This window comes from Nicotiana tabacum, chromosome 11, assembly GCF_000715075.1.
Source record: "Nicotiana tabacum cultivar K326 chromosome 11, ASM71507v2, whole genome shotgun sequence".
NCBI lineage: Eukaryota > Viridiplantae > Streptophyta > Magnoliopsida > Solanales > Solanaceae > Nicotiana > Nicotiana tabacum.
The window spans coordinates 1849198-1873355 of NC_134090.1; the positions used below are offsets into that span (position 1 = coordinate 1849198).

At 34.8% G+C, this 24158-nt stretch overlaps 1 long non-coding RNA gene across 2 annotated transcripts; it reads left to right on the forward strand.

Annotated features, from left to right (window-relative positions):
• The first annotated feature begins 5324 nt into the window (after positions 1-5324).
• Positions 5325-9159, forward strand: LOC142166167 (uncharacterized). 2 transcript variants are annotated; one of them, XR_012696357.1, is made up of 3 exons: positions 5325-6094; positions 6615-8515; positions 8644-9159. It is a non-coding gene; the product is annotated as an uncharacterized LOC142166167 (long non-coding RNA). The 2 variants fall into 2 exon arrangements; XR_012696358.1 differs by having other exon boundaries at positions 5335-7859; positions 8421-8515.
• Positions 9160-24158: the final 14999 nt, after the last annotated feature.

The following is a 24158-nucleotide window of genomic DNA, read 5'->3' on the forward strand; positions in this document are numbered from 1 at the left end:
TGGCCATTGATATTCAGAATTGGCTGCCTGCTGCGGAAGATTATGGGAGTGTATTCCATGGGAAAATTTGTATAAGCGTGATATGTTGGTCTCTTGAGTACTAAAGGTTTAAAAACCAAGTATGGAGATTTTTGTTTTGGTACAATCGTTGATGTTAGAGTTTGTTCCGGATTGGGACAGCTGCTCGTGTGTGCCGTGAATAGGGCCATTGTGAATACTTGAAAGGTTATTAGCCCAGTATGGTATTATTAGAATCGGTTTGAGGTCCGTTGGTGGAACTAATGTGAATGTGTGCTCTGCGTAAGGTCAGATATATCCATTCGTCATAACATTCCTTACTAAGGCGTCGTCGGGCATTGGATGTTATTTCCGCCATCAGTTATTCTGTGTAGCCTATATTGTGCCACGTGGGTTGTGAGATGGCTTGATTATTCGCATGTGTGTTGAGGCCCGTGTAGCTTTGCGGTGTTATATGAGCAGGATAGCTCTCGAGATGCAGGTCATTTGTTGCACATTAGTTGTGCTAGAGTTTCGTAGCGCGTGACGCTATTCTCCTTCTCAGTATTTGTATTATGCACTGACGTGCTTGTAATCGATATTCAGGTATTTCGTAAGTGTAAACGTTGCGACTTGATGTGTGTTTTCTTCTTGATTGTTATGTGAGGATCGGGTGGCACGTTGCCATGTGTATATAATGTTTGGATCGAGTTGCACGTCGTAATAATGTCGTGATGAATCGGGTTGCACGCCGTAACAGTGAGATGTTGGTTACAGTTCTATATATTTATTTCTGTGTATTTTATTTTTCATTCACTAAGGAGAGTTCATAGCATCTGGTCGACCGTTTTATTTGTTACGCGGACTGGGAAGTTCCATTCCAGAGTTCTCTTTTCCCTATGTATTGCATTTAAGTTTATAGCCTATTGGCACATTGTTGGCGTTATACGAGATCTGGGCCAGGGTTAGAGGTGGTTTATTGCATGTGTAGCTTATAATGGGTGAGGCGAGACTATTGGACCCGAAATCAGTGCAATCAGATTTATAAAAGGTATAATAAGGAACAAATATCGCTATTCAGTTCAGAAGGAGGTAATGGTCCTTGTCAGGAGGGGCGACTCCATGATTTGATTGATTCAGCAGGTGGTTATGAATTTCTACATATATTCTCAGTCATGGAAGTATTGTAAGGATTAAAATCGGGATTATTTATATTATGAGGTGTATTGCGAGCATCAGGTTCATAAAATTCCAGTTATTATGATTGGAGGATGTTGCCTTGGGCAAATGAGTTATGCGGTGCATGGTGTGATTTTTGCATAGATGCACAATCGTGTTTTAGCACAGTGTATAGCGATTAATACGGTGTTCGTATGTTAGAATAAGGTATTGTAAAGAAATTCGGAGGTTGGAATTGGTTCTAAGGCTTATTGATTGAATAAAAAGGGAGGACCTTCCGTCCGGCTCGAGCCGAGGTGCCAAACTGGGATGGTGATGGCACGGGTAGGTGTACCAGGTGTTAAACAATAATTTTGAACAACTCCAGAACAGTTCTTAGCACGTTCGAGGATGAATATATGTTTAAGTGGGAGAGAATGTAACGACCCGACCAGTCGTTTTGAGCTCTAGCACGTCATTCGGTGGTTTGAGGCTATGAGTAGCTTCACTTCGGGTATTACGACTTGTACGCGTGGTCGGAATTTAATTTCGAGAAGTTCAGAGTCGATTTGGAAAGAAAATTCTAATTTCGGAAGCCTTAAGGTGGAGGAATTGACTAAAGTATGATTTTTGAGTAAACGACCTCGGAATCGGGATTTGAAAGTTCTAACAGGTTCGTATGATGATTTTGGACTTGGGCGTATGCCCGGAGTGGGTTTTGGATGACTCGGGGGCGTTCCGGCGCCTATTATGGAAGTTGGCATTTTGGAAGAATTTCATAAATTTGGGTTGAAGTGTATTTCAATGTTATCGATGTCCGTTTGGGATTCTGAGTCTGGAAATAGCTCCGTATGGTGATTTTTGTATTTGGAGCGCGTCCGGAAGTGGATTTAGAGGTCCGTAGGTCATTTTGGGATCATTTGGGCAAAAATTAGAAATTTGGATAATTTTAAGAAATTTGACCGGGAGTGGACTTTTTGATATCGGGGTCGGATTCTGGTTCCAGAAGTTGGAGTAGGTCCGTAATATCAATTATGACTTGTGTGCAAAATTTGAGGTCAATCGGACGTGATTTGATAGGTTTCGGCATCGATTGTAGAAGTTTGGAATTTCAAAGTTCCTTAAGTTTGAATTGAAGGGTGATTCGTAGTTTCGATGTTGTTTGATGTGATTTGAGACCTCGAACAGGTTCGTGTTATGTATTGGGACTGGTTGGTACGATTGGACGGGGTCCCGGGGGCCTCGGGTGTGATTCAGGGTGGTTTCAGACCAAGTTTGGGTGTTTTGATGCTGCTGGTTGCTGGTTCTTGTGTTGTTCTTCGCGTTCGCGAGGAGCCTTTTGTGTTCGCGAAGAAGGATTTTGTTGTTGGGAAGAGGCTCTCGCGTTCACGAAGAGGCTCTCTCTTTCGCGAAGAAGGAATTTCTAATGTCCGTCGTCTGACTTCGAAAGCTTATATCTCATAATCTATAACGAATCTGGAGATAATCCAAAATAGAAAGTTGTAGCCCGTGATGTCTAGTTTTCAGAAAGGTAAACCATAAGTCATTTGGAGTTGTGTACATATGGTGAATACACTACAGGCTGTCCGGGAAGAGTTTGAAAATCTCTATTGTACAAGGCTGATTTTGAAAGCCTATATCTCGCAATATACAAAGAATTGTGAGATAATCAACATATGAAAGTTATAGCTCTTGATGTCTAGTTTCCAGAAAGTCAAACCATTTGTGATTTGGAGTTTTGTACAAAAAGTTATAACCATTATAATAGAGACTATCTCAGAAGAGTTTGAAAATGGCTTTTGAGAATTTTGTTCATCGCGAACGCGCTGGGAGGCTCACGAACGCGAAGAAGGGAGTCGGGGAAGTGTTATAAGTCCTCTATTTCGGACCTTTGAGCCATTATTTCATATTTTTAGTTGGGAACCTCTTGATTTAGCAATTTTGGAGAGAAATTTCACCACAAAATTTGGGGTAAGTATTCTTGACTCATTTGTGATTATATTTCATGAATTAATGTTCATTCGGCGTTAGATTATGGATTTTTCAAGAAGAAATTTCTATAATTTCACAAAACGAATTTTCGAGTTTTGAATACCGATTCGGAGTCGGATTTGAATGAAATTAGTATGGTTGGACTCGTAATTAAATGAGTTGTCGGATTTATTGAGTTTTGTCGGGTTCCAAGACGTGGGCTCCACTGCCAACTTTTCTAGCGGAGTTGAGAATTTTTATAAATTGTTAAATTTCAAGCATTGGAATATACATTTTGATTGGTTTGCACATTGTTTGCATAGTTTTAGAGCAACAAGCATCGGTTTGAGGTGTTAGAGTGTCGTTGGAGCCGGCTATGAAACTCCAGAGCGAGGTAAGTCTCTTGTCTAACCTTGTAAGAGGGAATTTACCCCATAGGTGATTTAAATTAATAATCGTTGCTAATTGTAGGGGCTACGTATGCACGAAGTGACGAGAGTCCGTGCGTAGCTACTAATATTGCTAAAGTTCGGGTAGTTTAGGACTCAAATCATAAATTACTTGTGATAATTGTATCCTTATTTAATTAAAGCAATAGAATTATGTTGCAAATTGTTAGAGAAAATGGTAAAAGATTGAAATCTCACATACTTGAAATTTTGTTCAGAATATTTAATTAACTGTTGTAGAAATTTGTACATCCTCCTGCGTTAATCTAAATATATATATATATATATATATATATATATATATATATATATATATATATATTTTCTCATTCCGGAGGTTCATAAGAAAATGTTATCCTTTCTTGTGGAGCGGGCCGAATGCCTCGGCAGTATAGATGCATCGATGGATCGCGCCGCACGTCCCTCGGCAGTGTACACGACACTCTGAATCGGGACGTACGACCTTGGTAGAAATCGTACTTGATAATAATAATTACACGATACTTTGATATTTTATTGCACCTTGTGAAGCTAATTGATAAATTAGAAATTATTGAAATTGAAATAATTAGTTATTTCTGCCTGTTAAGAAAATTATTGTTATTCCTTTAAATCATGTCGATTAAAAATATTCTATTATAATATTATTGACCCTTAGTGAGTGTCAAAGTCGACCTCTCGTCACTACTTTTTCGAGATTAGGCTTGATACTTACTGGGTACACGTTATTTTCGTACTCATGCTACACTTGCTGCACATTTTTGTGCAGGTACAAATATGTCTAGCGGCCTTGTGGGCGTAGAGGTGTGGTTAAAATGCGGGGACTTAGGTGAGCTGCATTCTAAATTACGATCCGAAGCCAATAGAGTCTCCTTCAGAGTTATTTACATTTTTTCGTCTAATTTGTATTCTGGACAGATGTTGTATTTTATTTTAACTCCCTAGTAAATGCTCATGCACTTGTGACACCGGGTTTTGGGAGTGGTTATGGGTTGTTTAGAAATTTAGTTGCTAAAATATTTATCACTTACTCTATGAGTTCTATCTTTACTATTTAATTGAAGAAATTTTGATTTTAAAAATACTAAAATGGGTAATTAAGTTAATTAATTATAATTGATTTACCTGAGAGCGGTGTTAGGCGCCATCACGAACTATAATGAATTTTGGGTCGTTACATTGGAGGTGGCATGTGACTACTAATTATTCTGTTTACACCATATTCTGTCATCTTGCTCTATTGGTAATTTGGTATATTAGGAGTACTGTAACTCCCCTTCATAATATTTTCTTTCCAATACGGAAAAGAAAGAAAAAAAGACCCTTTACCAATTGCAACACATACTGCCACTACAATAGTTAACTCTAAAATAAAATTTAATATCTTAAATTTACTGGTTGCATCAAAGTATACTTATTTCTGTGAGGAAAAATGTGTTAATTAGAGATATTCATTACCGCGTCATGTGTAAGACACGTACTGTAATTAGTATACATTTGACATTCAAATATACATAATTTTAGTGTCACCATAATTTAGGTAATGCAAAGCTACTTTATATCCCATGATTTGTGGCAAAGTCGGCTACGAAACTTTGGACTACCGCTCTTGATCATAGAAAATAATGAAGTCTAACGTGCTTGTGGCGTCTTTGCAGATGCAAATATTTCTTTATGATTTTGGTATACTTGTGGTTTTTGCACATATATATTGAAGATAAATCTATCCTATTATGCCAATGATGTCTGTTTTTCAAATATCATATTCTGCCTATAGTACAAAGTTTTGGGCAATAGTTTATTTTGATTTCATTAAGGGGAGGTTTTCTATGAGTATCAGAACAGATGGTTTGGTTAATAATTTCAACTACATATAGTTCAGTCCATAGTTTTAAGCTTTAACTGTGTTCTTATCATTACTACCTCCAAAACAACAATTCTTATTAGCCATATACCAATGGAATTGCTCCAAGATGCACTACACTTGATTTCTAATTAGCTGAGTATGTCGGTCTAAATTAGCTGAGTATGTCGGTCTACGCAAGCTTCTTAAAATTAGTTTTCTGTAGGCCTAATCTTTTCATTTTTTCATAAATCTCGGGGAGAATATTCCTACTATTTATGTCCTTAGGTTTTCTTATTAGCCGCATTATTTCCTTATGTAATTTTATTTTGTTCTTAGGCGGTGGTTGATCAACTCTCCTTAATAGTTTGCGCTCTCCCTCTCTATCTCTCTCTTTGTCGTTGTGACGACGTCGTATTAGCATGGTGTAACTTGGCCAGAGGTAGAAATTTATTTTTCCAACGATGGTCAACCACGATAAATGTCAGATGGAAACTCAAAAAAGAATCTGTCGAGGCTGGTAAATGGTGATATTGAACTAATGTAGTCGATTTTGAGGGCAATTTGTTTTTTCATTCTGAAATTATTCAGCTTTGAGTATCTTCTTGGATTTCAGATGCCATATTTTTTCTCTCGTTTTGATTATATAAAGTGGCGCAATTTCACAAAAAATAAGGTAAATTGGTGTAATTTTACTTCTCTCTCTCTTGGTGATTTATAGTCTTTCGGAAAATTAGCATCTTTGCTTATGATGTGTTCTCATTAACCAACATGTAATTCTCCAAATCTCATGTAAGGACCTTTTACGGTTAAAAGAATGATAATTTCTTGAAGAGAATTTCTTTGATTTTAATCATTATTCAAAAGTAATTGCAGTGGTGCCTATTGCATTTGTAATTTGATTTGCTTCCATTGGCTGAAAGCAGATTGATTGTGTTTTTCTTTTTGTGCCTGCTCTGGGAGGTCGAGATGAGCTTCAAGTAATTTAGGTTATATTTAAGTAATTATCCTTATAATTTGAATGTAGTCAGGTATATTTGATTTTACATAATGTACACATGTACTACAACAATATAACTTAAAAACGTTATATTAATTTTAGATGATCGTGATTTTCGCTCTAACAGTTAATTAGTACAACTAATCATGTGATTGATGTGCCTCCCAGTGAACTGACTGGACTCCAATTAATACAGGTGAACAAATAGAGTATAGTAGGACGCTTGAGAAAATCACTTTACGTGTGCAAACCTACAGCGTGCCTGGTGAGTCACCATTAATAATTGACTTAGAAAGGTGAACACCTTGGCTAGAAAAGCGCAGTGAATAAATATTTGGTAAACGATATATTCTTTTTCAAGATAGAGGAACTTGAACCCTACAATTTGGGAAGTCCAGATTTCAGTACCAGCCTGTGGTTAGCAAGCAAGTTACAGGCTTCTTTACCTAGCTGATTGTATTTGTAATACTCTTTTCGGTATCCTTCCTAATAAATCTGATGTTCTCAAAGGGACATGTTTGTAATAGTCTTGAGCTTGACCAATGATAACATAAATGCTTCGCTTGAATGGATTATTCATATTTGCATTATATGTTGCAGAGTTTATTGTGGTGATTTTAAATTATTTTTATTTCTTGTGCATTTCGTGTGTTTGAATCAATCTGCTGACACTTCCTCAATGCCCTTTAGTTGCTTTCTCTCTCAGCAAATATTAACTTTTTTACTATTTTTGTTGTGTCACTGACTTCTTCTGAGCACTTTCTGCAAAAATTAAAATCGTTATTTTTGAGAACTATACGAGTATATTTCTTCTTTTTCCAAATGGAGCACGCAAATTCTCCTCAACCGTCAAAGAGAAGGACTGCAGAAAGGGATTATTTAGAGATAATCCTGGTCTTAATGACGAGGAGGAGATATTTTAGCAAGAGGGTGGATATTTCAAGAGACCAACTGATGAAGTGATCACAAGGAGAAGAATTGTTAAAATTCATTGCCATTAAAAGGCATCAGCTACAACCGCTCCTTTATCTAACTCTTCTTACAGGGATCCGCTTGATTCCACCTACTGATAACATACCACTTTAGAAGCGCAGTAAAAAGACGGACAAGGTAAGACTTACCAATTATTTTCTCAAGAATCTGATGTCCTCTTGCTGAAGTAAGAAAAAAGAAAAAGAGATCCAATATATTCTATTGTTGTTAAGTTCGTCGCCGTTACACCGTAAGTTTGTGATATTTTGTGTCTTTTTTTCTTCCTCTTTGTGGAATTAACCACTAATGCTTTATTTGGGCATGTTACCTACATCACACCCCTCGGTTCTTTCCCTGACACTGCGTCAATGCAGGATATTTTTTGCACTAGGCTGCCCTTTGTCTGTTTTCTTGTTTTGGATCTTGCTGATTGATCTTTTTGGAGATTCAAAATCAAAATAGTCCACAGGTTGGTAGTATATGTTCATAGCTGGGCGACTTTGGAGAATAAGAATTTTTTATGTGAGAGTTAGGTACATTTCACAGATAATTTAAACCTCGCCATAGGCAAAAGCCTGGTATTAAAGTGTATAAGGGGTGATACTCGGACATTATGCCTATCTATGACAAGTATATTTGAAATTGGGATGTAATTTAGGTTATATTCATTTGGTATTTTGTTTGAAATCGTACATTTTTTTCTTGCAGTGTTAGTGATTTTAGGACACGTAATTATCCTTCTAATTTGACTGTACTCCGGTTAATTAATTTGATTTTATATAAATGTATACATGTACTACAATAATATTAACGATCATTATTTTTGCTATAACATTTTATTAGTACAATTGACTATGGGATTGAAGTGCCTCCAAAAAAGTAGTAAGATTTTTTTATTGGTTGTTTTAAGTCTCAAAAAAGATATGGATCCAACTAGATCATATAAATAAAAAGGAAAAAGAATCATATTCCTTGTTTAATGCTGGATCATATCAAAATAGAAGAAGATTAATACTGTTGTGGTACTCAGCCAGAAGAGGATTTGCCAGCTCTATGGGAAATGAACTCAGACCAGCATTATACTTTTGGGAGGCATGAATCAAGTTTAGCTGCAGAAAACTCGAGGTACACATGATATATGTTCTGTTAGTAGTAGAAAATTTTAATAATTAAACTCCTTTGCTATTGAAATGTTTATATAACTGGTGTCGGTAATTTCTTATACATACCATCATCATACTATGTTTTTTCAGGTGGACTATTTTTATGAGTATAGAGATGAAAAGAAGATGCAAAAATCTTTATAAAAAGGAGAACCTCTAGGGTGCCGTTATTGGCTTTTTTGGTTATGTGGGGGTAGACCAGAGAAATAAATGTATAGATGAGTTTACAAGTTGATTCAAATATTTTCTTGGTTTCTTCAATTTGTGTGCAAATTCTTGGAAGCCAACTCAAATTTTGGATGGGCAAAAAAAGGAAGGTATAGATTCAGCTTGGGACATCAAGATCTCTATCTTGTTCCTCTCTATTCCATATTATTTTTAATGTTTGAAGGTCGAAACTTTGTCGAACAAACATTTTAATATCATAAAATTTATGTTAATCCGCAAGGATTTCGCTATTTTTATGTTCATTTTTCACTGTAAGTCTGGGTTGTAACCATCGGTCAAATACAGTTTTGATATATGTTCCCACTGCAAAATTTTGTAAAAGAAATAGAGAATGTACTTCCTTGTAACCATGAAGGTGAAAGACAATTCCATTTTATGTGCCCACTGTGAAATTAGAAAATGGACAATGTACTTCCCATAGTTGTTTATTTTTCAAGCTTAATTTACTCTTCGAATAAAGTATCCAAAAACAGAAAGATACTTTTGCTATATTCCAGACAATTGCATGTTAATATTTTCTCACCCATGTTATTTGTTAAAAGGTCACAATAACTATAGAAGGAAACATAACCTGAGGAGCAGGGATATAGAACAGACTCAAGACACATTGGTAAATACTTTGAGAACTCATTTAATCCTGCTATTGTTTCAGTAAAAAATATTTTAGGTATAAGTTTGAGCATCAAAATAGTAAGTTTGTTATTATTGTTTAGTTTACTTTTTCTTTTTAAATTGAAAATTTATTTTAGTATTTAACTGGTTTGTTATTTAGTTAGTTTATAACTCTTTTGTTACACAAGCAACCGATTTGTATTTGCTAAATTGTTTAATGTATTAAATAAATCTTTATTATATATATATATATATATATATATATATATATATATATATATATATTATTTTTTATTTTTCTCGAAGGCCACTTTCACCTTTTCCCGGAAAAAACATTAAATTCGTGATAAACTGATTGATCAAAAATGAATTTAAGAACTATTCATTTTAATTAAAGTTGAATTTTGAGGGAAAAAATATTGCCTTATTTCTGATGAATCAATTCATTTCAGAGGACGGTAGTTCATGTGCTAATTTTAACCAATTTTTCGTGCTAGAATTTCAGCTTTAGATTGTCAATCCGTACATATTTTTTTGTATAATCAATTTGCCATACCTATCTCCTAATAAAATAATAATATTTCTTTTCTTTGACAGCAGTATTCTACAACAACATACAACATACCCTAAACTCAATAATATTCTAAAGTTTCAAAAAATGCTAAGAAATGTCATGCTTATGTTCCTTTTAGCTGGTGTTCTTTTTTGCTCCAAGCCTCCAACTCAAATCTTTTATGTTTATGTTAGATTTAGTTGGAAATGTCATGCAACTTGGGTACAGATGTTGCGCGTGTACACGGTCTCATTAGATTCTCTCTGTTTGTCCACCTCAGAGGCCACTCCCGCCTCGTCCAGAAAAAGCCATTAAATTCATGATAACCTGATTATCAAAAATGAATATAAGAACTATTCATTTTAACTAAAGCTGAATTTTGAGAAAAAAATATTGTCTTATATCTGATGAATCAATTCATTTTCAGAGGGCGGTAGTTCATGTTTTAATTTTAACCAAGTTTTAGTGCAAGAATTTCAGCTTTAGTATGACCATCTGTAAATATATTTTTGTATAACCAAACTGCCATATCTATCTCCTAATAAAATAATAATATTTCTTTTCTTTTGCCACCATTATTCTACAACAACATACATGATACAACATATCCCAAGCCCATCAGTATTCTAAAGTTGCAAAAAATGCTAAGAATCTAGGTAAGTGAATTTTGCATACGTTTTCTTCGTCTTTTTTGTTTCCAGCTTCTTCGTCTTCTTGTCTTCTCTTAGGTTTTTTTCTTTGTCCTTGTAGGCTTTACTCTTAATATTTTATACACTGATTTAAATGTTATGTATTGTAATATGACCAAATTTTTATGACATTTGTCATGACATAATATCCATTATAATAAATTTATGGTTCATGACATTTGCCATGATATAATATCCATTATAACAAATTTGTGGACCATGACATTTGCCATGACATAATATCCATTATTAGGCCAAGGATTTCTTGCTATAAATAGAGGAGTTTCTCCTAATTTGAAAACACACTAATTCAAGAGCTTTTCACTTTTGTCTTTCTTTCTCCTCCTTTATTTCATTATAGAGTATTTTGTAAGAGAGTGAGTGTTGGGAAACACTTGTGTGAACCCTTTCTTTGGAGTGATCTTGTGAGGTTATTCTCTTGGGGTATTTGGGATTAATTAGAGTATTTACTATAATTTTATACTCTCTTTTGTATTCTTGTTAGTATAGTGAAATTGCTCCTCTCCGCTTGTGGACGTAGGTCACCTTGACCGAACCACGTTAAATTTTTATCTTTTTTATATTCTTTAATTGCCGTTATTATCAACTTCCTTTGTCTTTGTTATTGTCATTATACCGTTGTTTGGCTAAATTCCGCACTACCCGGGTTCCCGATCCCAACAAATTGGTATCAGAGCCAAGATCTAACTGGGTTAGTTTAAATAGCCAAAATGACTCTAACAAAGTCTTATGTTGAGAAATTTGACCGAAGTGCAAACTTCGGAATGTGGCAATTAAAGATGGAAGCTATCCTAATCCAGGATGGCTTAGATTTGGCACTACAAGGAAAGGAGAAGATGCCGGATAAAATGACGGACGAGGAGTTTGCCGTCATAGACAAAAAGACAAAAACAGGTATTATTTTAAATCTTTCAAATGAGGTTTTGCGTGAAGTTGCAGCAGAAAGCTCAGCCAAAGGCATATGGAAAAAGCTTAAAACCCTATATATGAAAATAACAGTAGAAAACAGACTTTACCTAAAGTAAAAACTCTACACTTTTCGTATGGCTGAAGGTACCTCTATACTTACTCATCTTGTACTTTTGATTCTCTTCTTATGGATTTAAGTAACATAGATGCTGAAATCAAAGATGAGGATCAAGTTGTGTTATTGCTTGTTTCCTTACCCCAGTCGTTTAAACATATAAGAGATACTATGCTTTATGGAAAGGATAATATCTCTTATAAAGATATCAAATCTATTTTGAAATCAAAAGAACAAATAGATAGAGATATTACTGGGGAAACTAGTGGGAACCAAGGGGAAGGCTTATTCATAAGAGGTAGATCCAATAAGAAAGATTCAAGTAGTGAGAAACCTAAATCAAGGTCAAAATCCAGATACAGAAATGTCATGTGCAAATATTGTCATAAGAAAGGTCACATTATTTCTGAATGCTTTAAATTGAAAAATAAAGAAAAGCATACAGAAAAGAAAAATGAGCACAAAAATACTGACACTGCTGAAGCAAGTATAACTGCTGATGAGACTGAGTGAACTATTTTTTTAGCAACTAATAATAGTTTCAAATCTAACAATGAGTGAATTTTAGATTCGGGTTGTTCTTATCATATGTGTCCCAGTCGGTATTTATTTACCACATATGAATCTATTGGAGGTGAAATTGTCTTGATGGGCAACAATGCTGCCTGCAAAGTTATTGGAAAAGGTACAGTCCAAATCAAAATGCACGATGGTGTGGTGAGAACTCTCACCGATGTTAGACATGTTCCTGACTTGAAGAAAAATCTCATCTATTTTGGCACTCTAAAATCTCTTGGGTGCAAGTACACAAGTGAAGGTGGAGCTCTAAAAATTTTTCATGGTGCTCTTGTGATCATGAAAGCACGCAGATCTGGTACGTTGTATACGCTTTTGGGATCTATTGTTACAGGTGCTGCTGCAGTTTCAATATCAGATAAATCAGATTCTGACATCACCAAATTATGGCATATGCGATTGGGGCATATGAGTGAAAAAGGTCTTTTCATCCCTAGTAAAAGAGGTCTCTTATGTGGCCAAAGTACCGAAAATATGGAGTTCTGTGAACATTGTGTGTTCGGGAAGCAGAAAAGAGTCAGCTTCAAATCTCCAGCGATTCATAGAACAAAAGGTACTTTGGATTACATTCATTCAGATCTTTGGGGTCCTTCACGTACCCCATCAAAAGGTGGTGTCAGGTATATGTTAACTTTCATTGATGATTATTCAAGGAAAGTTTGGGTTTATTTCCTGAAAAATAAAAATGATGTTTTCTTAAATTTCAAACAATGGAAAGTTTTGATTGAGAAGCAAACAGGAAAACAGGTTAAGCGACTTAGAACAGATAATGGCTTAGAATTTTGTAATGATGAATTCAACGAATTTTGCAAGAATGAAGGAATTGCTCGACATCGTACTGTGAGAATGACACCTCAGCAAAATGGTGTGGCAGAAAGGATGAATAGAACTCTTTTGGAAAGGGCTCGTTGCATGATTTCAAATGTTGGGTTGACAAACGCCTTTTGGGCAGAAGCTATCTCTACAGCTTGTTATATTGTCAACCGAGCTCCTTCTGCACCTTTGAACTTTAAGACTCCAGAGGAAATGTGGTCAGGTACTCCTGCTAATTATTCTGATTTAACGATATTTGGTTGCCCTGCATGCATGCAGGTAAATGATGAAAAATTAGAGCCAAGGGCTAAAAAGTGCATTTTCCTTGGGTATGCATCTGGGGTGGAAGGATACCGACTATGGTATCCTGATCCCATAGCACTAAAATTTATAATTAGCAGAGATGTAACCTTTGGTGAATCCTCTATGTTACATTCTAGAAAAGAGTTTTCTAGTTCTTGTAATACAGATAAAGGAAAGAGTACACAGAACCAGGTGGAGATTGAGATTGGCATTTCTTCTGAGCCAAGCTCATCAACTTTGGAGCAAAATACAGTTGAAACTCCTGAAGTTGAGACAGAAGCTAAAATTCCTGAAGTTGAGACTCCTGAAGTTGAACCAGAAGAAGAGGAGTATTCTATAGCCAAACATAGACCAAGAAGAGAAGATAAACAACCATTAAAGTTTGGAAATTATGTTGCATTTGCTTTTTCAGTTACACGGGAAACTGAAGAAATTGGAGAACCATCAATATATTCAGAAGCAGTTTCTAGTGCTGACTCAGCCAAGTGGTTGATTGCAATGAATGAAGAAATTGAGTCTCTCCACAAGAATGGTACTTGGTCTCTTGTGAAGCCGCCATCAGGAAAAAGAATTGTTGGTTGCAAATGGGTCTTCAAGAAAAAAGATGGCATTCCAGGGGTTGAAGATGCGAGGTATAAGGCACGATTAGTTGCAAAGGGCTATAGTCAGGTACAAGGAGTTGATTTTAATGATATTTTCTCACCTGTTGTTAAATATAACTCTATTCGTGTCTTGCTTGCCTTCGTTGTCATGTATGATTTGGAATTAGAACAACTTGATGTTAAGATAGCTTTCTTACATGGCAAACTTGAGGAACAAATATACATGCATCAACCCGAAGCATTTGAAATTGAAGGAAAAGAAGATCATGTTTGCTTGTTGAAGAAATCCTTGTACGGATTAAAGCAGTCTCCAAGACAATGGTATAAAAGGTTTGATTCCTTTATGTTGGGTCATGGTTATTCGAGGAGTATGTATGATAGTTGTGTTTACTTCCGGAAGTTAACTGATGGTTCATTTGTGTACCTATTATTATATGTTGATGACATGCTCATTGCTACTAAGGATTTAACAGAAATTCACAATTTGAAAAGTCAGCTGAAAAGTGAATTTGAGATGAAAGATTTGGGAGCAGCTAAGAAAATCCTTGGCATGGAGATCAAAAGAGATCGAAAAGCCAACAGGCTATTTCTGACCTAGAAGAAGTACTTGGAGAAAGTCTTGGAGAGGTTTGGCATGAAAGATGCTAAACCAGTTAGTACCTCTCTTGCTGCTCATTTTAAGTTATCAGCTGCTCAGTTCCCGCAGTCAGAGAAAGAAGAGAGGTACATGGCACAGGTTCCTTATTCTAGTGCAGTCGGCAGTATTATGTATTCAAAGGTTTGTACACGTCAAGATATTTCACAAGCAGTGAGCATGGTAAGCCGGTATATGGCTTGCCCTGGTAAAGCACATTGGCATGTTGTGAAATAGATTCTCAGATACTTGCGAGGTACTTCAAATACATGTTTGGAGTTTGGGAGAAATACTAACACTTTAGTTGGTTTTGTAGACTCAGATTATGCAGGTGATCCTGACAAAAGAAGATCACTGACAGGCTATGTATTTTGCATCGGTGGTTGCGCTATTAGTTGAAAAGCTACATTACAATATGTAGTAGCTTTATCTACTAACGAAGCAGAATATATGGTAGTGACCGAGGCGATCAAAGAAGCTTTATAGTTGAAGGGTCTATTTACGGAACTCAGTTTACACCAAAGTAGTATTACCATTTTTTGTGATAGTCAAAGTGCCATTCACTTGACTAAAGTCAAATGTATCATGAGAGGACGAAGCACATTGATATAAAGTATCATTTCATCCGAGAAACCATTGCTGAAAGAAAAGTCTCTGTTAAGAAGATCAACACTAGAGACAATCCTGCTGACATGTTCACAAAACCTCTTCCAGTGTCCAAGTTCAAGCTTTGCCTGAACTTGATTGGTATTTATGAAGAATGATTTTGCCCATTGGGGTTTTTGCGGAGAAGGTGGAGCAAATTTACTATATATAAGCCGAAATTAGGCCAAGTTGGAGATTTGTAATATGACCAAATTTTCATGACATTTGCCATGACATAATATCCATTATAACAAATTTGTGGTTCATGACATTTGCCATGACATAATATCCATTATAACAAATTTGTAGATCATGACATTTGCCATGACATAATATCCATTATTAGGCCAAGGATTTCTTGCTATAAATAGAGGAGTTTCTCCTCATTTAAAAATACATCAATTCAAGAGCTTTTCACTCTTGTCTTTCTTTCTCCTCCTTTATTTCATTATAAAGTATTTTGTAAGAGAGTGAGTGTTGGGAAACACTTGTGTGAACCCTTTCTTTGGAGTGATCTTGTGAGGTTATTCTCTTAGGGTATTTGAGATTAATTAGAGTATTTACTCTAATTTTGTACTCTCTTTTGTACTCTTGTTGGTATAGTGAAATTGCTCCTCTCCGCTTGTGAACATAGGTCACCTTGACCGAACAACGTTAAATTTGTGTCTTCTTTATATTCTTTAATTGTCGTTATTATCAACTTCCATTGTCTTTGTTATTGTCATTATACCGTTGTTTGGCTAAATTCCGCATTAGGGTTCCCGATCCTAACATGTATTTATCTTCTTCTTTTTTGATACAGGAAATATCCGCAATCAAAATTGTGGGGTCGATCTACTTGATTGCACCTCTTATATAAATATTGCTCATATTAATTGCGTTCCAGATCTAAAAAATAATCAAGGAAGACAGATTTGTTCTTCCTTTGACCACTAAAGAAGCCCAAGAGTCATCTAATGCGGTGGCTCCTTACAAACATCCTCTTTGCTTGGAACCCAAGAATCCAATTGAACGTATTCATAAATTTTATCTAATAGGAAAACCCCTAAAATGGGTTTGCCTTTTTATTAGCTGGTGTTCCTTTTTGCTCCAACTTAAATCTTTTATGTTTATGTTATATTCGATTGGAAATGTCATGAAACTTGTATGTTATGCATGATAATGAAACACAACTACAGGGAATAGAATAGGGTGGCTGACATGCTAACAAAGGGAGAAGCAAAAACCAATTTTTAAGAAGAATAATATTGAAAGTTCCTCTGGTGTTTGCAAATAAAACTTTTTGGGCCGGCATCTTAGGAGCTGTAGTACCTAAAACTATTTTGGATTGTAATAGTGATGGCTCAGAATAATTTATGTCGGCGGAAACCAGTACCCCGTAACAATCATAACTCTGTTTACTAATTATTAATATATACTAATCAGCTTTCCAAAAAAAAAAAACAGACTTGTTTTTTGGATTTTTAATATGAAATATATTTGTATTTATGATGTTATACATTTATATGATATACTAGTCTTGGGTACGTACGTTGCGCGTGTACACAATCTCGATGAGTATTATTTTTAAGGAATTACATAAATATTCTATTAAAATAATTTTGCTTATTTGTTTTCTTATGAAAAAAGTGTATATACACACATAACAGTTTTGAAGCCGTCCCATCCGTATCTTACCAACTTACGAATTTACCTTTTTATTTTTTGTAGTTTTATTTGCAACAACTTTAAGAATTGATACAATAACAGAAACGTAACATCGTAATGGATTATAGGAAAAAACTACTGAGAATAGTATCTCCCAAGATTAAATAATGCAAGAAATCAATGAAAGAAGAAGAAGCAAGAAACTTGTTGAATATCGGAGGTGGAGCGTCAAGCTTGATTGAGGTTCTGGGACAGTAAGGGAGGGATTTTGTATTTTAAAGGGAGAAGAAAAGACGGATTTTGGAAAGTCAAACAAGATTAAATAAAACAAACAAGCCAAAAATAATTAATAAAAAAATAAAGAAAGACAAACTGAGGGAAAATTTAAGACTTAAAAGACAAACAAGCCAAAAACAACAACAACCCAGTATAACCCCACTAGTGGGGTATAGGGAGGGTAGTTTGTACGCAGACCTTACCCCTACCCCTGGGTAGAGAGGCTGTTTTCGATAGACCCTCGGCTCTCTCCCTCCAAGAACTCCCCACCTTGCTCTTGGGGTGACTAGAACTCACAACCTCTTGGTTGGAAGTGGAGGATGTTCACCACTAGATCAACCCACTCTTGTCTAAGACTTAAAATTAACGTTAAGAGCAATTGTGGTTCACATGTGGAATTGAAGGGCCCACCCTGCCATTTTTTCAAGTTTTCTACGAGGATGTTTGGCTAACCTTATAAACTGGTCAAACTAGCTCATAAGCACTTTTTGGGTTTTCTACGCATTTGATAAACTTCCCATGTATTTATAAGCTAAGTGCTTATAAGCTAAAATCAACCATAAATTGGTCACCCCCAACTTATGACTTTTCAGGTTATAAGCACTTTCAGTTTGACAAAAACTTTTACTAGTTTATCCATAATAATATTTTTTAATCTATAAAATATTTTTTCCAAAATAAATTTTTTAATTTTCTCTTCATTACATATTCGTTATTTATCATTTTCTCTACAAAGAAATTTTTTAATTCATAATCTTTTGTAAAATTTTAAGGGTACTTTAGTCTTTTTAACAAAAGAACAGCTTATCAGCACTTTTCTACCAAACATATCAACTGCGTATTATCAGTTTCATCACGTCTATCTAAACACGTAAATGCTTATTTAAAAAAATTAGTTCCAACTCTTAAAAATGCTTTTCAGCACTTCAAACTTAACAATTATTTACAATCAGCTAATCCAAACGGCTCTAAGTTTTCTATTAATGTTATTCATGTTTAGCTATTCATTATTTGAAGTTATACTCCTCAGAAATGATAACTAATACTCTTACGTTAATGATAATTGCAGTATCATGTCTTGATTTAGTTCAAAACAGTAATACTAATGGTACAATATTCATTATTGCAATATAATACTATATATATATATATATCGGCTATGATATCAATAATTTTTATGCAAGCAACCTAATTTATTTTATTGATTAATCTTGCATTATGGTTGGATAAGCCACCTAATTTCTTTTATTATATTTTATTTGTATGGTCGACTCAGCCGCCTAGTTCAATTTTTGTGCTCAACTAAGTTTCATCAAGACACTTCTACTTAATTAAACAATATATTTTACACCCCTCAGATACTGCGTATTCCTCACTCGCTCTTACATGCACGACACATCATATCCACATCACATAATAAATACCACGTCAGGAAAAAAAAATCATAGGATAAAAAATCTCATTTCCCTGTTTTTGCTATATGTTTTCCTTCCAAGCACATTTACGTCCGCCCCTCTTTCACCTTTTTCTATTATTCAACAATAACCTTCAAAGCTACACTTCATTCACTCACTCTTGAAAAAATTGGAGATTCTTCAATGGTTAAGAAGAATAAAAATCTGAATTTATGTCATCCTTTTTCAGCAACCAAAATCCTACTTAAACCTTTTTCCATTTTTTGCAACCAATAGACCAAGAAAAATACAATCTTTATAAATAATTTTGAACAAAAACAAATTGAATCGAAGTGAAAATCTTGTAGAAGAAAACTTAAAATTTTGTAGTGATGGTTTGTGAAAGATGAAATCTCAAGTGGGGGTTTCTCTTCTCTGTCCCGCTATTTTTTCTTAGGTGGGTGATAAAAAGAAAAAGTTGAGGGGCAAATGGTGAAGGTCGCCGGTGACCAGTAGTGATTTTCAACGAGTGCTCTCTCAATCCGATGGAATATTTGAGAATAAATGCTTTTTGCTTGGGATTTGTCTTCGTAAAAGAGAAGGAGAAGTAAGAATAGTGGAGAGGAGTTGGAGGAGATACAGTCCATGACCTTTTTCGATCAATCTAGCAGCGGTGTAGTAGCTGCCTCGGGCAATAGAAGTTCTCTTCTGCCATTTCTGAGTCAATGGATAGAGGAGAGTAAGTAAAAGATTACTAGTGGTGCAAATGTGGTGTTAGATTTGGCGAGGTGAGCTTTTACTTAAGATTTTCGGTAAGGGATTTTAGAGTGTAGACATCAACGGGGAAGAAGGGAAAACGAGGTGCAAATATTTTTGTTTTCTTCATTTTTTTTCCCTCCTTATTTTGGTCTCCTTTTTAAACTAGTGTATGAGTGGGTTGCTCTAGTGGTGAGCACCCTCCACTTCCAACCAAGAGATTGTGAGTTCGAGTCACCCCAAGAGCAAAGTTGGAGAGTTCTTGGAGGGAGAGAGCCGAGGGTCTATCGGAAATAGCCTCTCTATCCCAGGGTAGGGGTAAGGTCTGCGTACAAACTACCCCACAGACCCCACTAGTGAGATTATACTGGGTTGTTGTTGTTGTTGTTGTTGTTTTTAAACTAGTCTATGAATTCACGCGCTTTATACCCGTGAATTACACACATTTTGTCCAACTCAGCCCTTAAATTACCAAATATGCTCAGTCAGTCAAAGGGTTTAAAATAGGGCTTCTTATCGGGCGGATCAGGCGATTATTTACGCTTAACGATTCGGCTTATCGGTTATCGGCTTTTAAATGTATTAATCCGCTAGCCACCCGATAAGATATCAGGCGTATTGGTATCAGTTTAGCTATTATCGGGCGATTAACATGCGATTTATCGGCCTATTTTAATCTGTATTACAGAGGCCTATTTTGGCAACACACTGATACAGTGATAGGGTGATACCATAACTGCACAACATGATATATTAAACTTTTTCAACATACTGATAATATCACATGACACAACCAATAATGGACAAACATACTTCAACCTTCACACACTGAGGAGCAAGGCAGTAAGCTCCTCAAAATTAGCTAAATGCAGTCAAGCTTATGGCTCTACAGTCTGCACATTCTTTAGCTTAGATAGCACTTCCTAACGTGGCAATTACATCCGTCAAAATGAGTCTGGACTTGGCTTTGCTTTCACCTTTATACAAGCAAATGGTTTATTCACTAATCATACACACCACAAAAACCATTCTTAAAATTCTATCAAAGAGATAAACACAACAACATCCAATATCTTATCTAATATCAGTAGGAGCAAGCTTAGACTATGGCTGTATGGAGGAAACGAGGAGGTGGCTTGATTCTTAGAGAAGAGAATGAGAGGCGAGAGCGGCTGGGTTGTTGTTGTTGTGTTGCCTCAATCTTCAGAGAGTAGAGAGTAAAGAGTGAGCAGCGACGCAAGAGAGCTATGTTCACTTTTAACTAGTGACTGCTGGTGAGAGAAATTAGAAATTAGATTTTAGGGTTTCTAATAGTGGATAAATGAAAGGGATATTTAATATACATATACTATAAAAATATATAAATATAAAAAAAAAATTAACGGGTTAACGGTTTCTCCGATAAAAAAATTGATTAATCCGCCCTCAAATCGATAAGCCCTTAATAATAAAAGTTCAATCCGTTCACCACCTGTTAATCTGATAAGTCAATCCCAATAAGTCATTAAGCCACTTTGCAATTTGATTTTCGGTTTCGATTTTGAACACCCTTAGACTTCTTTCTCAAGAGATTTGATCTTGTCTGGAGTTTCATTTATACACTTGTTCTAATTTGTTCTAATTTGAACACCCCTAGTAAGTTATTCTGCCTTTATACACACACATAGATTTATGAAACTTCTCCAATAAGTGCCTCAATTTCCAAATTTTTTTCCTAAACTTCTTTCTCAAGAGATTTGATCTTGTCTCTCAAAGACTACTTTTCATAAAGGTTCTCAATCCAAAGTATAGCACCCTGAGAAGAATGAAAATCTTCCAATATCTCTGTTATATAATCAAATCCATAAGATTGAACCAAACGGCCAAACCTCCCCATATCGCCAAGTTCAGCTGAGTAGGTTTTGACACCACATCCTTGACAGAAATCACCTTCCTTATAATTTACGCATAACGGACAATAAGGAGGAGGTGTGAGATCTGCTATTGTTTGTGCAAATTGTGGGATCTAGGGTTTAGGGTTTGGGGAAAGAGAGATAATGATCTATATATATAGGTTCAGATTTAAGTCTGAGCTAAAATTTGGAATGGGCTCACAGATAATAATAAGAATCAAACCTGAGGCCCAAAGGCAAGCACAGATCAGAAGGATAAATACGTGCTGCATCTGAGTTTTATTAATGGCCAATGCCAGGCCGATTTAACTTGTCCCACTTCCGCATGGAATAAGCCTAGTCCAATATACTTGGGATGTACCTATTTTTGTTGTGGGCTTGTCAAAACTCAACACCATTATTGCTGCAACAAAAAGAAAATACTTTAGCACCAAAAACAAATTAAATTAGCCTTTATTAGATTAGATCAAATAGATAATCTTAGATGAGGCAGTGCACAAAAAGGCATAAATTAATAAGCATAAACAACATGCTCTAAAAAATTGATTTGCCAATAGATAATCTTAGATGAGGCAGATGTAACCTTTGCACAAATTAAAAGTGCAAAGATCAACAAGCAAAACCATCATCCTTGAGAATAACGCCCAAGAAAAAATAAAAAAATTGATCAAATCTATATTAATGACCATTGAGTTATTCTTACACGCATTCTTTTGAAAAAGAACAAGGTCAAATTCCGGTATGAAGAATAATTAGGTTGGATTTATATAATAAACTCATAAGAGTTAGGTAGGTGGGTTAATCTATATTATTATAAAAGTACAAATATTTCATGCTAAATATTGAACGATTAAAATATTCCCGTAATATTAACCGACTTTTATGCCCTTTAATACATTAATTATTTCATTAACAAGTTGGACAAAGTTGTAATATTAAAACGTCTTCCTAATAAGAATTTGTATGGAATTTTAAAACCAACAAGGTTCAACGGTTAGCTACAATGTCATACCTATTCTTGAAGTTCTAAATCGTATCATCAATTCCATGTCGGTAAGGACATTGAACTCTGTTCTATCCACTATATAAAGGGTTTCGTTGCCTCATTGAATTTTTGTATAATCGGCTTTATCTATTCATTCATTCACAGACGAAGTTTGAGCTTTCTAGTAGTAAATTAATTTCATTCATTGCATGTATTAAAATTTTATTCATGTACTCATATAATAACCCATGCCAATATGTATTGTTGCTAAGAGTTATATTACTAACTATTTCAGTTTCTTTAAGAAGGAGAAAAAGACTCAGTTGAACAAGATACGTTGAATAAATCTTTAGTTGTGTTGCCTCATTGACGTACTTTTTTCGACATCAAGAGACTAAGTTTTACATTGTATATAAACGGAAATTGGAGTTTTCATGTTATGTAAAATCTTGAGTTTGAGTTGTTTGTTTTTTGCAAGTCTGAGATGTTGCGTATACATTTTGATTTCATCTAGAAAACACATTGCACACATCTTTTATAAATAAACAATGACTCCTAAATTGCAGAACAAAAATATTTAATATTGAGGGGCATAAAAGTCCGCTAATATTTTAATATTTAGCATAAATTATTCGTACTTTTATAATAAATATAGATAGATAGATATATTCAAAATAATTTCAAGTACCGGGACTCAAAAACTTTTCAGTGTGTTTGTATTTTGCAGCAAAAGTAAATAAAGAATATGGTCAAGCAATTCCCAATACTGAATTGTATTAGACGCAACATATCCTCTTGCGCCCACACACATAGACATATTGACAATACGACTTTAATTTGGTCATGACAGAGTCATTAAAACGATATGATAAGAACATCATTTATAGATACATATAAGGTAAGATATGACCGTATAACATGTTTATACCACATAATCAAAAGTGTTGCAATTACAAACTAAAAGTTTATTACTTTCATATGCGTTTTCTTATATTTCACATAAGATATTCGCACGAGTATAGAGACTAATAATTTTAAAAGTGCAAGTACATGTTTTCATAAATTATTCTTTTATCCGTCCAGTTTTGAAAATGTTATTTAACACTATCATATATATTAAAGTCAACATTCAAACTTGGAATGCTTGTTTGGAAAAAAGAATTGTAAGTCGTCTTTCTTTGAGTCTTCCCCTTACCAACTCTTACAATCAAATCATTTTAATAAAACTAATGGAAGTAATGATCAGCACCAAAGAAGAGTTGTTAATGAAACATATAAAGCTTAAAGCAATAAGAGTAAAAAGCTTCTTCAACTCTCTTCAAGTTTGTTTTTCCTTATTTATTTTGTTATTTCCTTTTATTTTAATATTACATTTTTATTTCCTTTTATTTTACTTTTACCTTTAATTTTCTATATCTCTGTAAATATGGCGACATTATTAGAAATTTCTAAATAATAGAATAGTAACAACTTTTTGATTCAATAAATACAAAGCCTCAAAATTTGTCTAGTTAAATTTAATACTCTACATAGGTTGGTCAGAGAAAATTTGCATATGTTGAAAATTATTATTCCAATAAATTATGACCACATTAAGGAATATAAATTTGGTCGTAACATTTCCAATTACACGTGTTGAAAATCGATTGGTTCACTTAAGTATGTTCTAATTTGTGGACTGATTAAAGGAAGTTGGAGCAGAGAATTTTATCTTATGTCTCCTAGTGCTTTTGTTCTCTTCCTTTGTTGTTGTTCTTCTTTTGAGGAATAAAAGACTGAAAAAAGTAAATAAATAAAAGAACAGAGTTGTAATATGGAGGGAAATATAATTAATGTGATCAAATATTGGATTGAAGGAGAGATTGATACTTTTATTAAGGTATGGTTATCAATTTATGCTTCACTCTGCTACTGTTATTTAGTAGCTAAAATTCTTCCAAAAGTTTTATTTAGGC